The sequence below is a fragment of the Ambystoma mexicanum genome, chromosome 11, assembly GCF_040938575.1.
Source record: "Ambystoma mexicanum isolate Mex_15411 chromosome 11, UKY_AmexF1_1, whole genome shotgun sequence".
Lineage (NCBI taxonomy): Eukaryota > Metazoa > Chordata > Amphibia > Caudata > Ambystomatidae > Ambystoma > Ambystoma mexicanum.
The window spans coordinates 1,027,182,740-1,027,205,969 of NC_090934.1; the positions used below are offsets into that span (position 1 = coordinate 1,027,182,740).

General features: G+C 49.3%; 1 protein-coding gene across 4 annotated transcripts in view; it reads right to left on the reverse strand.

Moving 5' to 3' along the window:
• The window catches only part of DIS3L (DIS3 like exosome 3'-5' exoribonuclease), a 1,101,103-nt gene that overhangs the window by 831,521 nt on the left and 246,352 nt on the right, over positions 1–23,230 (reverse strand). The window lies entirely within an intron of this gene.

Sequence of the window (23,230 nt, forward strand, 5' to 3'; positions counted from 1 at the left end):
ATCTCGGTATGCCCCACGATCGATGACCGATTGCAGCGGATTATGGAGGTACACAGAATGGCCAAGACAGCCCTGGTCCAAGCTCACGCCAAATACAAACACCTTGCAGATCGTAGACGGGCTGATGCTCCCACCATTGAAGAAGGTTCAAGGGTGTGGTTGTCCACCAGGCTTCTTCCCAGGTGGGTTCACCCGTCTAAGTTGTCACCCAGGTTTGTGGGACCTTATACAGGGACTTCTAAGATAAATCCGGTTGCCTTTCGCCTTCGGCTGCCACACTGCATGAATAAAATCCATCCTGTGTTCCACGCATCTTAGTTACGCCCGGCCTTAGCCGACATTCCTACTGCACCACTAGGTCGCTTGGCTGAAGAGCAGGGGCCAGAGGAAGAAGAATATGAAGTGGCCGCCATCAAGGATTTCCGTTATCATCGGGGAAGATTGGAATTTTTGCTCTCCTGGAAGGGATACCCATCATCTGAAGACTCATGGGAGCCTAGTTCCAATGTTCATGCCCCCCGTCTGGTGAGGAAGTTCTATTGGCTCATCCAGGTAAACCTGGTTTCTCCTGCTCTGGAGGGGGCCATACTGTCATGCGCCCCTTTTTTGTTAAACATTGGAACCGTTGGAAGCTTGGCCGCCATGGATTGTCCCACTACGTTTGATAAGTTTCTTGGGACGTGGTCTAGTCTTCTCCCAACATGGCCGCTCCCAGCTTATTAGCGTTCAGTTGCTGCTGGCTCGCCGCGTTGCAACTGTTGCTATCGGCTGTTCTCTCAGTAGTTACGCTTTTCATTTCTCTTGGCTCTGCTGAGTCCCTCCTTTCCTCTGGGCTTCTTCGCCCCTCCCCGCAAATTATTTTCTCTTTTTCCTTCTCCTTCCTGGATCTCCGCGTGTGCCGTTTGCTCTTTCGCTATCCCGCCTCCCTTCACCCTTTCTCCCCGTCTGTCTCTGTCTCTCCTGGTAGGTTTCCACTTAACGGATTCTTTCTCCTCCAGCCCGCCTTCTCCCTTGGAGCTTCCTCGCCTCCTCCCAAGCGCCACAGATAATTCTCCTGGACTCCTGCCGGCTGCCCGTGCTCCCCTGGTATCCTGGCTCTTAACCGTTCCTGCACATCGTGGTACTTACCAGTCAGAGTCCGCAGGAGTACTTCCCGTCGGCTAAACATCCTGGTTTTTTTTGCCTATCTGGCTTTTTCCCCGCTGGCCATCACGGTTCCGGGGCCACTGGTTTCCGGAAACTTCCGTAACCTTTGTGGCGTTGTTCCGTGGTAGACCGTATCTCCTAAAAAAGAAATCATCGGACAAAGAGAGAAGAAAGAAGCTGCCCCAGGACGTTTTCCCAGGTGAGGAGGAGGGGGAAGAAACAGAAGTTGGGAGTGACTTGGATATTACTGATAAACCCGAAGCGTATGAGAGGTCATGCAAGTCTAAAGAACACTTGGTTTTCCACACCTTTCAAGCAGTGGCAGCTGGTGACTTTGAAAGGTAGTGGGGCGGAAATTTTGCGGGACGAATTTGTAAGCGAGTTCAGCAAGCGAGCCTGCCTCCACATCAAGGGGTTGCGTGGGGGGGGGGGGTTCCACTACACATATTGGGGAAAAATGGCTTCCAAAATGTGCAAATTACTGCCAAACCCACACAAACACGACCGAAAAAGCATTGGGTTTTAAATTAAGCATTGGCAATGCCAACAATTTGGACTTTTGTTTAGGCAATAGCCACGGGAAAGGCACTTGCCAAGCACAGCCATAGCAGTATTAACTACCCATTGTTGGTAGGTGCAAAATGTAGCTAGTACCCGGGCATCTAATATCAATCAGTGCCTGGCAAAAGCTTAAAACAAATGCACAAGCCAAAAACGTTGGCTTTGCCAATGCTTGTTTTAACAGAACTTCATTGAAGGACACACAGAGTGCCTATAAATCTGTGGATGAAGGCAGGCCTGGTAAGACAGCAGCATGTTTACAACTCCAATTAAGTAATTAACTCAAACGACTGCTTTGAACAAACACTGGCAGGCACTTTGAATGCAAAGCAAAGCCTGGTTAAAGGGAGTGGTCAAATTCCTACTGGGCAATGCATTTATTGACTTGCAGTGATTTACGTATGATGGCGGGACTCGGGAGATCCACTGTCTACAGTGGACATTTTTTTGTAGTGAAAAACATGCTTTTATTTGATAGATGCAAAGCATAGGCAGCCACAAGATTGTTTTCGCGCAGCTCATTTGCACTTTGCTGCCCCATTAATGGAAACATTATTTTCTTGCTTAAAATAAAGCGTTGATTCAGCACAAATCGAGCACTCTGTGAACCTCCTTGCTAACCTGTATTTTGTTACAGCTGTGGATGTCGGTCGTGTTGTTAAGAGTGCGTGTGACCTTTGTCTGTCTGCTCAGGGCCTTGAGATGCTCCTGCCACATGATGGTTTGATTTTAGCCGCACCCATCCCATTTTGGGAACTCCCTTAATGAGTAATATGTTAGCCTGTACAGATATAGTTTACTTGGTATTACTGATTTCTGCGATCCTGCCTAGGATTGCGGGGCAGGGTGGAGATGGTGGGTGTTCTTGGAGCCCCTCATTCTCATTTAAATAAAATCATGTGGGTCTGCCTCTGGCCAGTAGTGGCCCTGGCCAGTAGGGGCAGAATATATTAAACCCCACCCCTGCCTTTGTTGTGACTCTTGTTGCATTTTTCACAAATGTGTGCAGAGACAACATTGAAATCCTAGACAAACTTTTGGAGGTTGAAAGGAAACTGCAGCACCTATTGCTCAATCGGCTTGTGCCCATTTGTTAATATAGCTATTAATGATGTTGTTCTGAAATGATGAATACAGTGGGAGATGGTGCGCTGAGATATTCTCATGGGAGGTACTACTGTGGCACTATCACCCATGGCTGCCATGAAGGGTATGCTACAATAGATTCAGGGCTTGGTTATGATGTGTTGGAAAGGATGCAGCCCCCCACTTCCCAGATAATGTGCACACTACCTCATGCACTGGGAATCGAACATCCTGCTGCTCTGTATGTAAAATGAGAACCAGGTTTAAAAATTGGTGACAAGGCAGGCACTCTGTTGCCAGTCAAGTTTTCCTGCATTAGCTTCTCCTCCAAACGCACGTTTCCATGACTCCATCAATCTTCAGGGAGGCTGTGTTTCTTTGTTTTTTCAGGCGTGTCTTCATTTCCTTTTCAGGTGTGGCAAGTTAATTGACTATAGTGTCTCCAAGGATTTCTCTTGCAGGTGACTGGAAACAACTCCCTCCATAGCACCACAGATATTACCCTTGATAGGGGGAGGGGGAAAGCCATGTTTGTGGCTCTCCATTGTAAGGCATGATGGCCCTGGTCCTGGCCCCATCACACCGAAAGCACAAACTGCTGCTGAATGCATGAATGAACTGGGTACACTCGGAGTAAAAACGCATTCTAAACATTCTGTGGTTCACAGGCATGAACCTTCATGCAAGGGATATGCTGGTTCAGATGCAGCAAGTGGGCTGCGTGTGCTAACCGGACATTCATCACATGTGAAATGTAAAGTCGCCCATTTATTATCTAACGTGCGCGATAATGGCTATAAGCTGATCTGTTGGTTCAATTCTTTCCGGGTACTGTGGCCCCACATTTATAAATGGTGGTGCGGTGCCGTAACTAAAATACTAAAATGCAATGCAAAGGGGTACTAAATTACCTATGCTGTTGTACCCGGGCTGTCATGAGACCAAATAACAGCACCAATTTATGGGCACACATCAACTTCTATCTTTGTGCTATTTTTTTTTTTCTTTCCGAATACGGTCTAACCCATACAACGAGCACACACTTAAGTGTTGCCAATAACAGGGGCAGGCAGGAATGTGAATTTGCCCGTCCCTCCATCTCATGCCACCAGTCGATGGATTACCACTGACTCGACCCCAGTAATGAGTCCTGCCACAGTATCGACTGCTGGCTGGGGGGCACTGGCATAAAGGTCTACAACAGTTACTTTGTTGAAAGTAGACTAGCATGTACCCTCCCGCCCCCGCCAACATTACTAGAAGTACTAGTACAACTTATCACAAATCAGCAAGGTGGCCAAAGACCCGGTACCCGCACAGACTTGGCTCTGACTGCTCTGCTGCTCAGCTTCCGGCTACAAGGCCAGCCATGCAGGGCCTAGGACGGCATCAACGACATTGACAACTAGGCCCTGCATTCACCAGGGCAGTGCTCCAAGACCGTCCTGGAGCACTCGCTGGGTAATGAAGGCTGGGCACAAAGTAAAGTCTTCAAGTTTGTTAACTTTACTTACCGGTTCGGCGGCGATGGCAAGGAAAAGCCTTGGACATGGTAAGGCCCTCTGCTGTTCTCGGGGAAGCTCTACTTTAGTCGACCTTCCATTCAGCAGGAAGTGAGAAAGTGGCGCCATCGCGTCACCAGTGCCCATCACCCCACCCACATTCAAATGTCATTGGCTGACAAACGGCCAATGGCATTAAGTAAATAATTATGTTGCTATGCGCCAAACTGTAAGGTCAGATCAGATGATCGGATACTGACACCAGTGCACTGTTTGCGCAGAGATTAATACAGGCGGGGCCACCCCTCTAGCGCCCCGCTACCCTCCTATATTGGGATGGATTACGTAAAATGCGTGGATCTACGAGCTCCATGCATTTTACATAGTAAAAAGATGCGTAAAACGGGACGCGCCCCGTTATGTCTGTGTGCCAGCCAGCCCAGTCATGAAGAGGCAACATTGCAGAGCGGCTCAGCGCCAGATAATTATTTTTTTTATTATATATTATGTGCACATCTGATTGCCACAACGTTGCCCAGCTCATGCACAACAGATTCAGAACTTCTGTTATCTGTTCTGCCGAACTGAATTTACGGGACACTTCTCATCACACTCCATGGGTGTGGGCCCTGGATGGGGTGTGCCCCCCCGCCCTATGTTAGCGGCCGCCACTGCTTTCAAGCAAGCCACATTTGATTGCAGTTGTAGAATAGCTGGGGGGGGGGGGTCTAAACCAAGCTTTCCGTGAGGGCTTTGTGGCATTCGTCCCACAGCAAGCAAAGAGTTTCACTCGGGTCCACAGAAACTTTATGGAAACAAAGTGGGCTTTTCTTTTCAAATGTCTGCTGGTATTTTGTATGCGAAACATAATATACATAACTTTTTGTCAACACACACCAGGTCTTTTTCCCCTGACATTTTTATGTTAGCAGGGGTACATTTTTCACATTTAAACTGCAAACACACATCAAAGCCGCTTTTGTGTCAGTGTTTAAAAATCATGCTTTTCATGTAAAATGGACCTTCAGTTTGGGGCCTTTGATTACACCCCACAACCCCCGCCCCCCCCCGCCCCTGTTCTTCCCCGGATTCTCTGGCGGGGGAAGAGCACGGCAGAGTGGAGTTTCATTCGAAGTCCCCTTTTCTCTTATTTTCTTCTCATTTTTCTTTCTGTTGGATCCTGTCCTGCTCAATTTCCTTCTTTAGGGTGTGGGCACTCCATTCTCCCCGATCATCTTTGGGTTGGAAGGGTGTGGCACGGCACCCTCTTTCATCCTTCTTGCAGGGTCCCTGTGGTTCTCACCCGACTCCCCTTTCTCCTCCAGGCTGGAAGTTCAGGTGGTTAGTTCTCTAAGAAAATAGAGGACCGCCTTACCAAAGGCCAAATCTTGCCCATGGGTAGAGTCCAGGGAATAGTGTTTCACCAAAGTATGGACAGAGGCCCATGTGGCTGCTTCACAAATATTACGAATGGGAACACCTCCGTAGAGCAGTAGAGGCAGCCACACCCCTAGTAGAATGAGAGAATGAGCCCATAAGCCTACTGGAGGGTCCTTACCCACCAAACAGTAACACTCATAGATCGTCAGAATGATCCATCTGGACAAAGTCTGCTTGGAAACAGCTTGACCTAAACGCTTTCCAGCATATCCTACAAAGAGCTGATCGTCCACTCTGACCCGGGACATCCTTGAAAGATAGAAGCTCAAAGCTCTCCTAGGATCCAACCTATGGAGCCTCTCCTCTTCCTTACCAGGATGCGGAGGAGGATAGAACGCTGGAAGAATTACCTTCTGGCTCAAATGAAATTCCGACACAACCTGCAGAAGAAAAGAAGGACAACCCGGTCCTTATGGAACACCGTGAAAGGTGGCTTGGCGGAAAGTGCCTGCAACTCACGCACTCTGCGAGCGGAAGTAACCGCAACTAAAAATACAGTCTTAAAAACCAACATTCTCCCTGGACAAGAATGTAAGGGCTCAAATGGAGCTACTATTGGGAACTTTAAAACTAAGTTCAAATCCCATCCCGGCACCTGGAAAGGTGACGGTGGAAACACATTAGTTAGCCCTTTTAGAAACTGAGAAATCAAAGTAATCTTAAAATATGAACACTCCTCAGACGTGTGCTTAAATATTGACAGCGCCGCCAGGTAACCCTTAATGGTACACACTTGCAGGCCCTTTAGGGCTAATGAAAGCAAAAAAGACAGAACCACAGGAATTGAACATTGAAAAGGATCCACATTCTGTACCCTGCACCAGTCGCAGAACTTTCTCCAACAGCAACGGTACAGGGATTTTGTTGCTCGTCTTCTGGCCGAAAGGAACACCTCCATCAAGTCTTGAGGGAGGTCCCAATCCTTATACCTCAACCTTTCAGATACCAAGCATAAAGGCTGAGAGACTTGACCTCTGGATGGAGAACCTGACCCCCCTCCTGGGAGAGCAGATCATCTCGATAGGGAAGACAGTGTGGAGGGCAGATGGACTTGTCAAGAAGGTCCGGGTACCACGCTCTCCTGGCTCATGCCCGAGCAATGAGGATCATTCGGGAACCGAACCTCCGTAACCTCTGCAACACTTGCGGAATGACGGGGACTGGAGGAAACGCGTACAGCAGTGGGAAGGACCAATCCACTAAACGCATCCCCCAAGGCTCCTCTTAGAGGAAATTCCAGCGAGCAGACTTTTTCACACTTCCAGTTGACACTGGTGGTGAAGAGATCCACTTGTGGGGTCCCCCAAAGAGCGAAGCTCTCCAAAAGAAATTCCTGAGCCAGCTCCCACTTGTGAGAGACCGTGCTCTGCCTGCTCAGAGCGTCCGCTGCAGCGTTTTCTTTTCCAGCCAGATGAACTGCTGCGATCGAAATTTCCTGCTGGATGGCCCAGAACCAAAGCTACATCGCCTCTCTGCACAGTGGGAGTGACCCAGAGCCCCCCCCCCCTTTTTGTTGAGGTAGTGCATGGCCACTGTATTGTCCGTCATAATTAGGACATTCTTCCCCCGCACAGAAGGCAGAAAAGTCTTAAGGGCTAGCCTGACGGCCCTCAGCTCTAACAGATTGATGTGGAGTCTGGACTCCGACAGAGACCAACGACCGCTGACTGTCAACTCGTTGGCATGAGCTCCCCCTCCTGTGAGGGATGCGTCCGTCACGATCGTCACCTCCGGCCAGGGTAGCCAAAATGGTGCTCCCTTCATCAAATTGGCTTCGGCGGCCCACCACAGAAGATCCTGGGCGACCGAGGGCGGCACCTGAATGGGATCCGACATCCTGCCGGAGGACTGCGACCACTGCATCTTGAGTCCACTGCAGAGATCTCATCCGCAGCCTGGCTTCCGGCACCAATAGAATGCAGGATGCCATGAGGCCGAGCAACCTCAAGAACTCCAAGGCCGGGAGACTCTGGGTATGCTGAAACTTGTCCACCATCTGCAGAATGTGATGAGCCCTCACCTGGGGAGGCGAACACTGCCCTAGGAATGTGTCGAGCACTGCTCCGATGTACTGGAGCCGCTGGGTAGGTGTCAAATGAGACTTCTTTAAGGTGAGGGAGAAGCCCAGCCTGTGAAGGGAGTGGCAGGTGACGGACAGATGATCCAGGACTTGCTCGGGAGAGCGAGCCCTGATCAACCAATCGTCCAAGTAGGGGTGGATGTGAATCTCCCCCTTTCCTGAGATACACTGCCACCACCACCATTAGCTTGGTGAAGACCCTTGGGGCGGAGGCGTCGCCAACCGCAAACCTCTGGTACTTCCTGTGCTTGGGATGAATCGGCACATAAAAGTAAGCATCCTTGAGGTCGAGAGACACCAACCAATCCTGAAGTTGAAGGGCCTGGAGGACTTGAGAAAGAATAACGATCTTGAACTTGTCCTTCCTGAGGAGCTTGTTCAAACCACGCAAGTCCATGATGGGTCTCAATCCCCCAGTCTTTTTTCGGGATCAAAAAATATGGGGAATACCATCCCTTGTTCCTCCCCACTACAGGCACCAGTTCTATGGCGCCTTTCACCAGCAGGGATAGGATTTCCTGTGCAAGGAGCGGAACCGGACTCTTCAAAGAGAGCTTCCCCTGTGGATTGTCGTGAAGCCTCTGCCGGAAAGGAAGACAGTAGCCGTGGGCTATGATCTCCAGAACCCACACATCTGAATTAATGGCATGCCATTCTACAAGATGCTGCACCAGCCTTCCCGCAACTGGCGAACCATGGGCCATGGCCTCAGGACTGGGCGGAAGCGGCTGCGGCAGTGCCTGAAGTCAAGGAGGCAACTGCCCGCGCGGCTTTAGAACCTCAAGTACCTTGTTTTCCACCTCTGGTACTCATACGTTGGCCCCTTTGACTGGCAGCTCCTCTCGATCTACCAAAGGAAGCGTAGTATCGAAAGGAACCTCCCCACCATTGCTGTCCCCTAGGACGAAAAGGCAGAGGCTGACGTACTGCAGCGCTCAACGACTTCGCTGCAGCTTTGGAGGTCTGCAATCTCTCAAGACTCTTGTCAGCCTTGCTGTCAAAAAGATGGACACCATTAAAGGGCATGTTGAGAAGCCGGGACTGCACATCACGAGCAAACCCCGACTTCCGCAACCACGCAATCCTGCGCATCACGGTGCTCGCCACCATGGACCGGCTGACACAGTCTGCCATGTCCAGACGGACTGAATGGATCCATGCATGGCATCCTTGCCATCTTGCACAAGGGCTAGAAAGCCATCCCGTTCCTCCCCTTCGGGAACATGTTCAGCTGCCAAAGATACACAATTCCACAGAGTGGGAGTGAATCTTGCTAAGGCACAAACTGAGTTGGCTGCCTTTATAGCCATACCCCCAGATGAAAATACTTTCTTCGCCCAACCATCAAAGCACTTGTCGTCCCCATCAGGAGGGTTGGTAGGGTGACCAGCCTGCTTTGCTGGGGCCATAGCCGCCTGCACCACCAAATTCTCCAGAGTGGGGTGCATAGACAAGTAGCAGGGGTCACCACTGGCTGGACGGTATTTTTTCGGAAGCGACTTACCCACTGCCCGGAGAATCTCCGGAGCAGTCCAAGCCGCTGCCATCCTTCTTTGTAAGGCCATATGAAATGGCAGCACCGGGTCAGTGGGCAGACTTTGGTCCAATAGATCTGTCTAGTCATCCTGCAGAAAATCAACAGATGGTGCAGACCATCCCAAGTATTCAGTCACCCTCGACATGGGACACCTGTACGAGGACTGGGCATGTGTGCCAGGCTCAGGCCTGCCAAACTCAACCTCCAGAGAGGTGTCCAGACCACTGGCATCATGTAAAAACTGACGTATGTCTTCCATTTGGCTGTGACCAGACAACAGGTCATCAGTAACCTCAGGAAGCACAATCCCCTCCTCATCCGACCCTTCTTACACCTCTGAAATGTAGTCCAGAGGGTGGACTAAATCAAGCCTGGGGGGGGGGGGTTGACCAGAGAAGGGCTCAAAGACAGGCCTCATAGACTTATAGAGGGCCTTACTCAGAGTTTCCACCGCCCTCCGGGGCACCTCCGGCAAATTCTCCTCAAAAAGGCATCGAGGGCGCCAATGGAATTGGTGTCGACGTCGTTGGAGGCGTCGACGACTTCGACAACGGCTTTGAGGCCGGAGCCCCGAGCGTGTCCTTAGACGGCCTCGGTGCCGATGGCGTCGAAAACTTCCTCGGAGCCTCGAGAGAGAGTCCCTCAACAGACATGGCGTGGATGCCTTCTTAGAAGGCCTCATAAGCTCCGACGGGACCGGGACCTGGACCTGGACCTGGCACGGCTATGGCGATCAACCTTGTCTGATCGGGACCTCGACAACTCCTGATGATCGCGCCGACCACCCGAGCCCGAAGGCTTGCGAGCAGTGGCTCTAGCGCGTTCCTTGCCGGCTTCTCTCGAAGGCGCAGACGGAACGGTGCCCTGCGATTCGAAAATCGCCATCATCTGCTGGCGGAATGCGTCCCATTCCGCCGGCGATGAATGCTTGATGGGACAAGCAACCCGCCGTCTGACGGAGTCCGCAGACGAGGGAATGGCGGGACCTACTCCGCGACCGAGTCCCCTGGATTTACGCCAAAGCAGAGAGTCGTCGGTCGAAAGCCCAGCAGATTTCAACTTACGGGGTTTAGAAACACTACCTACCGACAATTTCTTCTTCCGCTCCCGCAAGGCCTTCGATGTCAGGGACTGGCAGTCATTGCAATCGTCGGTGGCGTGGTTCTTGCCAAGGCACCAGAGGCAGACGTCGTGCGGGTCCGTAATGGAAATTATGGCACCGCAGTCCCGACACCTTTTGAAGCCCGACTTCGGGGTAGAAGAAGACGGAGACATATTCTCAAACTTTCTCAATCCAAGCAGAAGAATCAAGCGCGCCGAGATTTTGAGGCGAAAACGTTAGTGGAAAAAACGGAACTGAGGCTACGGGCGCCGTGCATCATAGATATAACATCCGGTGACGTCGACCCTCGAGGACAGCGTATTGATGTCATCGACGTAGGACGCCTACGCCAAAAAAGAATTCAGAGGCAGCACAGTTGTGGTGATCACTGTCATAGATGTGGAATACGTCAGAGGACACAATCCCCTCGAAAGTAGATAACCGCTATCCTTACATCCAGTTTATGGAGGCTTCTTTCCACCACGTTAGTGGGGTTCTAGAAAAAGGTGGGTAGTTCTATGGACTTTTTTACAAGGAACTTTGAGATAAATTTGGGCGCAAAGCAAGGAGGTGTGCGCAAAACCATGTAATATTTGTGAATCATGACAAATGGGTCCTGAACTGAAAGGGCATGCAGTTCACCGACTCTCCTTATAGAAGCGATCGCCACCAGGAAGGCGGTCTTGTAGGCGAGTGCTTTAAGGCTTGCCTTGTGCATGGGTTCAAAGGGCGGTCCCATTAGTCTGGTAAGAACAACATTCAGGTCCCACCCGGGAGCTGGGTTGGAAATAGGAGCATGAAGTCCCTTTAACCCTTCCATAAAGGCTTTAATTACAGGATTTTTCCATAATGAGACCTTGCTCTGGGACGTGGGGTATGCCAAAAGCGCGGCAAAGTGGACTTTAAAAGAACTGAAAACCAGTCCTGAATCTAACAGATGGGTTAGGTAAATGACGATATCTTTAGGTGAGCAATCAATAGGATTGCCACCCTTGACATTACATCAGATAACAAAGCACTTCCATTTGCTGGAGTAGCACTGTCTGATGATAGGTTTCTGTGCATCAGAGTATGTCCATGCTCCTCCGAGCGAGCTGAATGTGCCCGAACTCTATGACTTCAGGAGCAAGGCTGCTAAATTGAGAGTTTGACGGCATGGGTATAGTGTCTCTCCCTGCTCCTGAGACAGCATGTTGTATGGGCAAAGCAGCTTCCTGGGAGGGTAGAATGACATCGTCCATGATATGGGCGAACCAAGGTTGGCAGGCCCACATCGTGTCCACCAGGATTATCGTGGCTGGTTCCTGGTGCATCTTGTGCACTATTCTGTTGAGCAGAGGAATCGGGGGAAAGCATAGATAAATCTTCCGGACCATTTTATCCAAAGACCGTTCCCCTTGGAGAGGTTCTGTGGGTACCTGGAGGCGTTATCTGGGCATTGGGCATTCTCCAGACTGGCAAATAAGTCCATCTCTGGGAAGCCCCATTCTGTGAAGACGCCAAGTAAAATGTCCTCCTGAAGCCGCCACTCCTGCTCTATGGATAGGAGGAAGTCTCTGAGGAGCACGTCTGCCAGAATATTGAGTTACCCTGGAACATGTTGTGAAAGAAGGAACATGTGTTAGAGTGCCCACTTCCAAATGTCCTGGGACAGTTTGGACAGCCCTAGAGAGCGAGTGCCCTCCTGTTTAAGTATTACATGGCTGTAGAACTAGAACTGGTTTCCCCTGAAGGTGTGTATGGAAGGCCTTTATGGCATTGAATACTGCTGGTAATTCCAACAGGTTGATGTCCTTGGATGATACTGCTGGAGGCCATACGCTGTGCGCCGTCAGTTGAAGAAGGTGCGCTCCCCACCCCGTTAGATGGGTCCGTGGTGAGAGCAGCCTCTACTGCGGGGGTGGTGAAGATTTTCCTCTGCAGATGGTTTTCCCTTGACCACCACTGCAGAGACTGAACAAGGTGTGCCGAGACAACCACTAGATCGCCCAACTGGCCGCTGGCCTGACACCTTTTGCTCGAGAGCCACTCTTGGACGAGGCGCATGCGCAGGCGAGCGTGAGGAACTAGATCGATGCAGGAAGCCATCAGTTGCATGGCTTTGCGTATTGTCACTTGGCCACTGGCTGCATAGTGAGGGATCTGGAACGGAATGTTTTGGACCCTCTCGTTGGAGGGGAAGACGAGCTAGTCTTCTGTCCCAATTAGAGCCCCCAGAAACTGTTTGACTTGGCTGGGGGTTAGACTGGATTTTTTCTCGTCGATAGAGAATCCTAGCCTCAAGCAGAGCTCTACTGTCCTCTGGTTAATCATTTGGCACGTTCCGTACAAATGCCCTGTTATGAGCCAGTCGTCGAGGTAAGGATAGATTGGGAAGGATGAGCCGATATTACCGCCAGCACCTTTGTGAACACCCTTGGGGCTGAAGAAATGCCGAAGGGGAGAACCTTGAACTGATAGTGGGTATCCTCCATCATGAACCTGGAGGCATTTTCTGTGCGCTGGCAACATTGAAATATGAAAGTATGCATTTTTCAGTCCAATGTGGCCATGTAATCCCTGTGCTGCAGCAGGAGGATTAACTCCTGAAGGGCTGTCATCCTGAACTTCTGAGATTTTACATACTTGTTTGCAGGGTGCAGGTCTAAAGCAGGGCACATGGTGAGATCCTTTTTGGGTACAAGGAAGTACACTGAATGAATACCCTCTTTACCTGGAGAAGGGGGAACGACTTCGATGGCGCCCTTTTCCAGAAGGACCTGAACTTCTTCCAGCAGGATGCTCAGGTGTTCTGGCGACAGGTGTCTGCTTCTCAGTGGATGGTAGCAAGGTGGTCGGAGACACTCGATACAATACCCGTGGGCAACAGGCTTTAGTACCCACTGATATCAAGTGATCCCCTCCTAGGTTGGAATGAACAGGCGACCCCCGATGGATCCACCAGAGGATCCTTGTCCGGAGGACCAGGCATTATTTCCTTATTGCCCCTGGGGAGAGCGGGAAAAGGATTGACCCACGAAAGAACCGGCGTGAGTTGGAGCCTCCATGCTGGTGAAAGGGCTTAGCCGTTATATGGCCAAGTGATTTCAATGTCTTATGTTCCATCTTTGCCGTCTCTGGGACGTCAACCTATTTGCTGAAAAGGTTTGAATCCTCAACTGGCCTATTAGAGAGGCCTGAGTTTCGGGTTTAAACCCAGAGTTTTTTAACCAGGTGTGTCTTAAGCAGGGTACCCTGTGCGAGGTTGCGCCCAGCGGTCTCAGCCGAGTCCAGAGTTTTGTTTGGTATGTTTTGGGTTACTTGTCTGCCTTCAGCCAAGACCATCAGCAGGCATGATCGGGTGGGTTTTAAGACCATCCTGTACAAAGCTCCACTGGACATCACTAACTTGCCAGTAGCGTGGTGTTATTTGCGATCCTTGTGGAGTAGGCCGCAGAGGGGGAGACCCGCTTGCCCAGGGCATGAAGCTTCAAGCAGCCTTTGTCAGGAGATTCTGCTGAGGAGAGAGGGTACCCCCCCCTTTCTGAGTGGTCATAACGACTAAGGTGTCTGGTGTACCATGACCCCTAATGTAGACGGGGTCTGAGGGTGAAGGGCGGAATAATTTCTCCACCCGGAGGTTAACTGCCTGACAGAGACGTGACAGCAAAGAAGGGGACAGGCGCTTCTTTATAGAATTCAGTAGCGGGATAGCTTGGCTAGTTGGAGTTTTCCCCTTGAGGATTATTCTCCACGGAGTCTGGAGCGGTTTCATGCATCGCAATTTTAAAAAGGTCGGCTGTTCTTTTGAAAATGGAATTGAACAGCTAGTTGTCCACAGGTGACGACTTTCTTTGTGGAGGGGTAGCAGGGGGATCCAGACAGATGGCGTCTGGGTCAGCAGTATGTGTCAGTGTAAGCCAAGGACCCTGATCCTCCATCTGGCCCAGTCAGGGTCCTCATCAGCTGAATCCTGATCAAAAGGTTTAACTTCCTCATAAAACTCCACCTGGCTTGGGTCCTCTGGGACCTGCAAGAAATATTCTTGGTGTCCCTGTGCAGAGGCATACGTTTCTGCAATTCGGAGGGGATGGGACAAAAGTCCACTTCACTAGGTCTTTTGGGTATAATATACTGGTCTGAAAAGTCAATGAATTGGGACATTTTGTCCATGTATTGCTCGGGGACACAGGGGGAGGAGGGTTCCCTTGTACTCCGTGGCTACCAAAATGATCTCCAAAAGGCTTTAAGTTTTGGTGGCTGTATCAAGGATTTCGACACCTGACGGCGCAGTTGTGGTCGGCGACTCTGCCGGGTCCTTCGGTGCTTGTGTGCTCTTGGATGGCGGCTCAGCGACCAAGGATTTTTTTAAAAGGGAACATCCGTTCCAGACGGGTGCCCAGTCGTATGCCGCGCATGTGGTTGCGTGGAGGGTGTCAAACCGCGAGGTTTGGCAGGTACCACTGACACATTCCACAGTCCTGCGGGCAAGGAGCGCTTCGACACCGAAGCGGCCTTGGGTGTTATGTACTTTTGTACACGTGGGGCGTGGCTGCCCTTGTCGCCGGGGTGCGACTTCCCCATAACAGTGCGGGTGGGCTGTCTATCAGCGCCAGGGACAAGTGTCTGGGAGCACACAGGCTCCACTGAGAGGTCGATGGCTTCCAAATGACCGCCCACCGTTTAGTCTGCCTGTCTTTCAACGTTTTCGGTCGAAAAAGCCTACAGGCCTTGCATGAGAGCTCGTCATGGTCACAAGGAAGACACTGATTGCATCGGTGATGGGTGTCCTTCCAACAAAATTTGCAGTTACACGACGGACAGATTTTAAAGGGTGTCCTCTCCATAGCAGAGGGTAGCCGCAACCAGACCAAGAAGAGAAAGAGAGGGGTGAAGGACATACATTCTCAGAGAGGAATAAAACCCAGGGCCCTATTTTCCCTACTGTAAGGGCCTGGCCGGAGGGCTGAGGCCATGCGGTCGACAGTCGTCGAGCAGTGGAACAGTCGCCGAGCATATGTAGATGTCATCGGCGGCAGGGAACCCACGAAGCAGTCGTCGAAGAGACTACACGACCGCAGGAATAAACGTTAGCAATAAAAACTCTTACGAGCTCTGCATAAGCAGCCAACTAGGTTGGCGGAAAACAACAATCTGGTAGAACCTCAACGCGCTAAGGATTTTGGGTACACTGCACGTCAAGTTAGGGATAGTGTTACAGTCACACCAATGTCAAAGTCCCTTTCGATCTTCGAAAGAAAGATGCAATACTCTGCAATTTCCACTAGATGTCGGACGAAACGCACAGCATGCAATTCTAAGCAGATTCACAAGCATCAGAAATATATATATGGGATGTATTACTCACAGTAATCGAATTTCTAATGCTTGTATCTGCTTAGATTCACATGCTATGCATAGGCTGACATCTAGTGGAAGCTGCAGAGTATTACAGTTTTTTTCAAAACTCAAAGGGACGTCGACAGGGCGTGCCAGTAATACTATCCCTAGCGCAACGTCTACTGTACCATGGTGCTTCATGCGTCGAGGTCCCTCAGATTGCTTTGTTTCTGACATGAGGTTGCATTAACTGTAGCTTGAGTACAGGTGTAGTAAAGCAGGTTATGTATCAGATAAGCCCAGAAAACATCTATGCACCTTCTACTCCAAGGGTAGGAAAGGTGGGCGCATGTGAATCTAAGAAGATACAAGCATCAGAAATTATTATGGCGAGTAATATAACCCTTCTGAGGCTATGCATATATTAGCGAGCAGTGTTTGGAGAAGGTGGTGGGTTGTGAGAAGGTACAGCAGCAAACAGATGTTTTAGCACCACTTGTCCCACCTGGGAATCTGCTTTAGAGTGAGTGTCAATGCAGCAGTACAGAGTAAAAGTAGGACTAGAGCTCCATGTAGCTGCTTTGCAAATGGCATCCAGCGGGACGTTTGCAATGAAAGTCAAGGTAGCGCCAGTACCCCTGGTGGAGTGAGCTCTTTGTGTGAAGGGCAGTGTATTATTGTATAGAGAGTAGCAGAGCAGTATGCATCTGACTATCATTCTGGAGATGGCGTTTTTGGACACACCGTCTCCTTCCCTGCCTGGAGCTATGGAGACGAACAGTTGGTCTGTTTACCTTGGCGGTCTGGTTTGCATAGTAAAGGACCCCCCTCCTTACATCTAGTGTATGGAGTTTCTTCTCAGTCAAGCTTGATAGATTTTGGAAGAAAGCTGGTAGTTTGATGGCCAAAACTTAGGGTGCGTTCTTAATACCAATTGGTCTTTGTGGATAACAAAGAAAGGGTTTTGCACTGAAAGCTTGCAGCTCACTGGTTCTCCTTATGGAGGCGATAGTCACCAGAAAAGCTGTTTTATATGGGAGGGGTTTAAGGCTTGACTTATACTTATGCTCAAATGGGGGCCCTATGAGCTTTGCAAGTACTACATTTAGGTCCCACCCTGGTGGCGCGTTTGAAATAGGAGGGTGGAGTCTTTTTACTCTCTCCATGAATGCCTTTATGACCAGGGTTTTCCACCAGGACACCTTACTCTGAGAAGTGGTGTATGCGGATAGAGCCGCCAGGTGAACTTTGAGTTAAATACTAGCCCCGAGTATAGTAAGTGAAGCATGTCATTAAGAATGTGTGACGGAGTACATTCTATAGGGTTTATTTGTTTTGACTGGCACCACATTACAAATAGTCCAGGAAGAGATCCCATATACTGTGGAATTTATTTGCGTTTTCTGAGCGGATGGCAGTTATTTTCTCGGCAACTATTATGTCCCAAAATTTTGCTCACCACATGGGGAGTGCCGGCCCGTCACCACATTACAAATCTTTTCCACTTGTTAAAGTAACAGTATCTAGTGTTTGGTTTACGTGCCTCCTGGAGGATTTCCATACACCTTCGAGGTAGATTTGAATGGCCAAACTCCATAACTTTAGGAGTCAAGCTGCCAAATTCATAGACTGAGGTTGAGGGTGTAATGTTGTCCCCCCATGCTGTGTGAGCATGTTGAAGGGGCGCAGGAGTTTGTTCAGGTTGCACATATCCACATCTGTGCAAACTGGCAACCAAGTTTGTCTCGACCACATGGGAGCAACTAGGAATAACGTCACTTGTTCTTTGCGCATCTTGTTCACCACTTTGTTCATCAGTGGAGCTGAGGGAAAATTGTAGGCAAAATTCCCTGACCAGTTCATCCACAGGGTGTTCCCCTTGGAGTTGTGTTGAGGGAACCTGGATGCAAAGTGTGGGCATTGTTCGTTTTGTCTTGTGTCGAACAAGTCTAGAGGTGGGTAGCCCTATTGTGTGAAGATGCATTCTACAATATCTTTGTCGTGTTGCCACTCGTGCTCTTCGGGTAGAGCAACTTTGCTTAGTGAGTCCGCTAGAGAATTGAGTTCCCCTGGAACATGTTGCAATGTTCGGAACATGCCCTGCTCGAGTGTCCACTTCCAGATTTGTTGTGCTAGCCTGGATAGACTTTGAGCGCGTGTGCCCCCTGCTTGTTTATGTAAAACATTGCAGTGGAGCTGTCTGAGTAGTTGAATTGTCTGAGGTGTGCTTGTAATACCTTAAGCACTGCTAGAAGTTACAGAAGGTTGATGCGATTCGGGCTGTGACCTGAGTACATAGACCATGTGCTGTGAGATGAAGGTAATGAGCCCCTTCCCCGGTGAGTCCCACCTGGTGAGTGATGCGTCTGTTACAACAGCCTGCACCGCCAGGTTGTGAAAGGGTTTTCCATTTGACAGGTTCTCCTTTGTCCACCAGCATAGAGCTTGTACTGGGGTTGACAAAACGACCACTAGGTCGTTCCACTGACTGCCTGATACCATTTTTTCACCAACCACTCCTGCATCGGGTGCATGCACAACAATGCACGCGGGACCAGGTAAATGTATGACGCCAGCATCCCAAGCAAGCGCATTGCTTTGCGTACGGTTATCTGGCGACTGGCTAGATACTGAGGTATTTGCAGCTGTATTTTAAGTACTCTTTCATAGTGATGGGAAGACAAAACCTCTTCTGCTCCTAGCAACGGTTTGGTCTTCTTTTGGACACTTTCATTGATTGAGAAACCCAATTGAAAAAGTAAATTGAATGTTCTTTGGGTATTTTGCGTGAAAATGTGGGGGTTCTCCCCTGTGGTAAGCCAGTCGTCCAGGTAAGGGTAAACCGGGATTGACTGTGCGTAGATGCGCCAACACCACCGCCACTACCTTGGTCAATACCCTTCGAGCTGAGGCTATGCCGAAGGGTAGCACCTTGAATTGGTAGTGCTGGTTTGCCATTTTGAAACGCAAGAATCTTCTGTGCGCTGGGTACATTGAAAAATGAAAGTATGTATCTTTCATATCCAAGGTTGCCATGTAGTCCCCCTGCTTTAGCAGTGGGATGACGTCCTGTAGCCTGGTCTTGCAGAATTTCTGTGGCTTGACATAAGTGTTTGCAGGGGGCAGGTCTAAGATGCGTCGCATTGTAAGGCCCTTTTTTGGTACCAGGAAGTACAATTAATAAATGCACTGGTTTACCTGCGTCCTTTAAGAGCAGCGTTTTCACCTCTTCCAACAGGATACATTCTTCCAGGGAGGTGTTCCTTTGTCTTGGCAGGTGGTTGGTTGCTGTATCAGTTCTCTGTAATAACTCGCTGCCACAGTTGAAAATATCCACTTGTCTGTGGTGATTCCCTCCCATAAGTGGGTAAAGTATGAAATGCAGCCTTCTACTGGAGTAGGATGGGAGGGACCCTTTAGCGGGTGGTCATTGCTTTGAGGGTGTTGAACCGCCTCTGGAGGAGGAGGATCTACCTCTACTGCGAGACCTTCTTTGGACTCTGAAACCTCGGTTGAGAGGACTGTCCCTGTGTTGAACCCCAGGGCGAGCATTGACCTTGGTTGTAACCAGATGCTTGTGAGAGTTTTGCCCTCTAAAGCAGCAAAAATGATAGCCCCCTCTTTGTCAAGGGTTTGTTGGTGGGCTGGCCCAATGATTTTTAGGGCGTTATTCTTTTGCGCTCTTTAGGGCATCTTCTACCGAAGCCAGACTGGCGTAGCCACACGTGGCGTTTGATCAACGTGCCCTCATCTATTATTCTTCCTGCATTGACTTCTGCATCCAAGTTGTTCTTGATGATGCAGTTTGCCATTTGTTTACCCTGTGCAATGGAGAGCGATAGTTGTGTTTTAAGGGTCTCTGGAACGGAAGCTATTTGTTCGGTCATCTCATCCCACTTGTGACAGTTGTAACTAGATAATAAAAAGTGGTGTTATTAGTGATTCTAGCCTGGTAAGCTGCCGAAGAGGCTACCTTTCTTCCAAAAGTCAAAATCGTATTACTCTCCTTATCAGGAGGGGCTTTCGGAAGAGGCCAGAGGTGTTCCTGCTCTCTTTCTAATAGTTACCACCAAGGAATCAGGTTTTTAACTGTCCCCTGATGTAAAGGGGGTCTGAGGGTGCTGGCTGGAAGACTCTCTCAATGCGCGGGTTGACTGCCCATGTTAAATGAGTAATCTGAGAGGGTTGGATGCGTCTCTGTACTGAGTGAAATAGGGGGGTGAATTGGGTAGCTGACCTTTTATCCCCAAGAACGTCCTCAACAAAATCTTTATCCATCTGTGTCTGTTGTAGATCGATTTTGAAATTCTCTGCAGCCTTAAGGAGCTGGTCATTACACTGTATTTGGTTATCCACTGGGGAGGCTGCCCCCGTTGGGTCTCGGTGTTCTGGCGACTGGATGACAGACATCCTAGTCGTCGTCATAAAATTGGTTGACAGCGCCCATGTCCCCTTGGTCGTCTGGGTCTGTGTAGGTTCCAGGGTCCTAAGCGTCTTGCATGGTTTAACAATCAGACCCTCCATCTTATAGCGATTTTGCGATCCCGCGAAAAACGGCAGTTTTTGCAAAAACACCCACAAAAATGTATGTTTTTGATAAAAACTCAAGGGGCCAAGTGGCTCAACTCTTATTTTTTAGACTCAAGAGATGAAATGCGCAAGCACATTTCATCACTTGAGCAACAAAAAAATAAAAGCAGGCCAATCCACAAAGGACGTCTGTATGGACGCTTCTTATATGCGCCCATTCAGATGTCCTTTTTCACCCCTTTGTGCAAAACAGGGGGCATTTCTGCACATTTAAAAGTGCCTCCCAAATTGACAAGCAAGATGCGCTTTTAAATGTGTAGAAATTGTGGGCCACTCTATGCACCCACTTTAAATACGTGCACGAGGGGTGACACTGCTTTACGGGGTCTTTACTGACCCTACGGACTCATGAAATACTTAAAAAAAAAAAAAAAAGAATCATTTTTAAGTGTGACAGCTGCTGTCTCACTTGCATTTCTGTTCCCCAAAATGGGATAGAAATAGGTTTTTTAGGGTTGCAATTTACAGTAGCAGGATCCTTAAGGGCCAGTCACGGTGAAATGCACGGGGAGCCTGTAGATCATTGTCGGGAGAGCGTTTCCAACAGCAACGTATTCAAGGTGGCTGGCCAGCGCATCACTGCGCTACAGCTCAGCCCCGTGGAAATGCCCAGGTCAGCTTTGAGATTAAGGTGGCCTGCTCATTTCCAAAAATGGCTCATCTAAAAACAGGACATCTTCTGCTCTATTTTTAGATGCCCCATTTTTTTAGGACAAAATGACAAGTTTTCGTCAAAAATTGAAAAATGGTCACAATATGTGAGAGAAAGCAGTGAGAGGGGAGTGATGGGTGAGCTGTGGCATGGTAGGCAAGAAATCAAAGGGAGATCAGTGGGAGAGCAGTGGGTCAGAGAGGGATGTAGTGGGCAAGAGAGCGGAGTGGAGCGGATGCAGTGGGGCGGTCGGCCAGAAATCAGAGAGAGCGGAGGTACAGAAAGGGGAAGGAACGTGGGCTCAGGGGTAGTAGTGGGCTGCAAATTGGGAGACAGGATGAGGGAAGAGTGTAATAGAATGAGAAAAAGGATGAAAGATGCAGAAGTAGCATGCAAGAATGAAGGACTGTATACTGCGGGAGGAATTGGGGATTGTACAGTGTGAGTTGGGAGTATGATTTGGAGTTTGGCAGGGACTATAGAGCGCAAATTGTGACTTGGCAGTGTGACTGAGTATGTGTATGACTGAGGGTGAGGTTCAAAAATACAAGTTGTGATGGGGAATTAGTGAGACGTGTGTTGGGTGAGAGGTGTGTGGGTGTTTGCGGGAGTGGGGAACATAGAAGGGGAATATTTTGAGCATTACAACTGATCATTATTAATAATGTTAATAATATTTAATAGGCATGCACATTAAACCAAAAAATGTAGCCAAAACAAACACTGTTCTGCCAAGCCAGAGACATCTAGGACTCTTCCTATTTGATATAAAAGATAAATATATCGACACCCTGGCTCTCTTGGAGCCTTGCACACAGCCTTTTTCCTGCAATGTACCAATCTTGCACACTCCAGTCAATAAAAATTGTGCTGCAAAAATGCCGCCATAAATAAAAGGTTTGTGCCACAAAATTTGACATTTCATGCCGCAAAATTTGACATTTCATGCTGCAAAATCCTGGATGGTCTGAACAATGAGCATGCTGCCCCAAGTCCTGCTGCGAGGTGGAAGCCTGAGCTGGCTCTCTTGGTGGAAGTCTGGGTAACAGCTGGCCCGCTTTGAGTAGGTACTGGCCCTCTGTGTGGGGCACCCTGAAGGTTTTGCAAGACCTCAGGGTGGTCAAAGAAATTTGCTAGGGAGGACATACGTCTCATGACTATCAATTTTATCTACTGTCCAATTAGATGAACTTGGGATTACTGGGGGAACAGGGGCAGCGGTGGGGCATTGGTTCTGGTGCAGGGGGTCTTTTATGGTGCATAGCCCCTGAAATGTGTCCTCACCCTGGGTCATAGTCCCCGAAATAGAGCCCTCTTTCAGTATTTATAGACTTATGATTTTTCGATGTCCTGCTCTTTAATAGTGTGTCTGGGACGGGTTTTTTTTTTTCCTCAACAAAACATTTTATTGAGTATTTTCACATTGGTTACATCAACATAGCTGTTAAACATACAAGGAAACTGAGCCCAATAAGGAAGCATAAGCGTTTGCTCCAATGGATAAGACATAGAGGCAGGGTTGCTTTAAATGCTCCGAATAGTCCAGGAAGGGATCCCATATACTGTGGAATTTATTTGCGTTTTCCGAGCGGATGGCAGTTATTTTCTCGGCAACTACTATCTCCCAAAATTTTGCCCACCACATGGGGAGCGCCGGCCCGTCAGGATGCTTCCACAGGTGTGCTATGGTGATTTTAGCTGCAGTAAGCAAGTGGGTGCATAGGTTTGATATGTGCTCAGTCAGTGGGAAAGCTCCTTCCCCAGTATCCCCCAGCAGCACTATCGTCGGATCCAATGGGATGGTCAGTCCCGTGATCAGTCGAATTTATTCCAGCACCTCTCGCCAGAACCGGCTAGACTTCGGGCAGGACCATAGCAAATGAAACAGGGAGCCAGTGGTTGGGCATCCTCTCCAGCATTGAGGTTTTATCGCTGGATTACTTTTGTTTAATAATTCTGGAGTTATGTACCTCCTGTAGCACACCTTCACCCCCCCTTGTTTGCACAAAAGTTCTAAATGTGACAGTCGAGCCCATATGCGATTCCATACCTCCAAACCTAGGACTTGTCCCATATCCCTTTCACGCAGCATTTTGATTTTTATGGTGGTCAGGTTTATCGAGTAGTCGGTATAGGGCTGAGACTTTGCCCTTGTGAGCTGATGTTGTGTTAGGGTACGCTCCAGAGCCGTTCGGTCCCTCCATCCATCCATTAG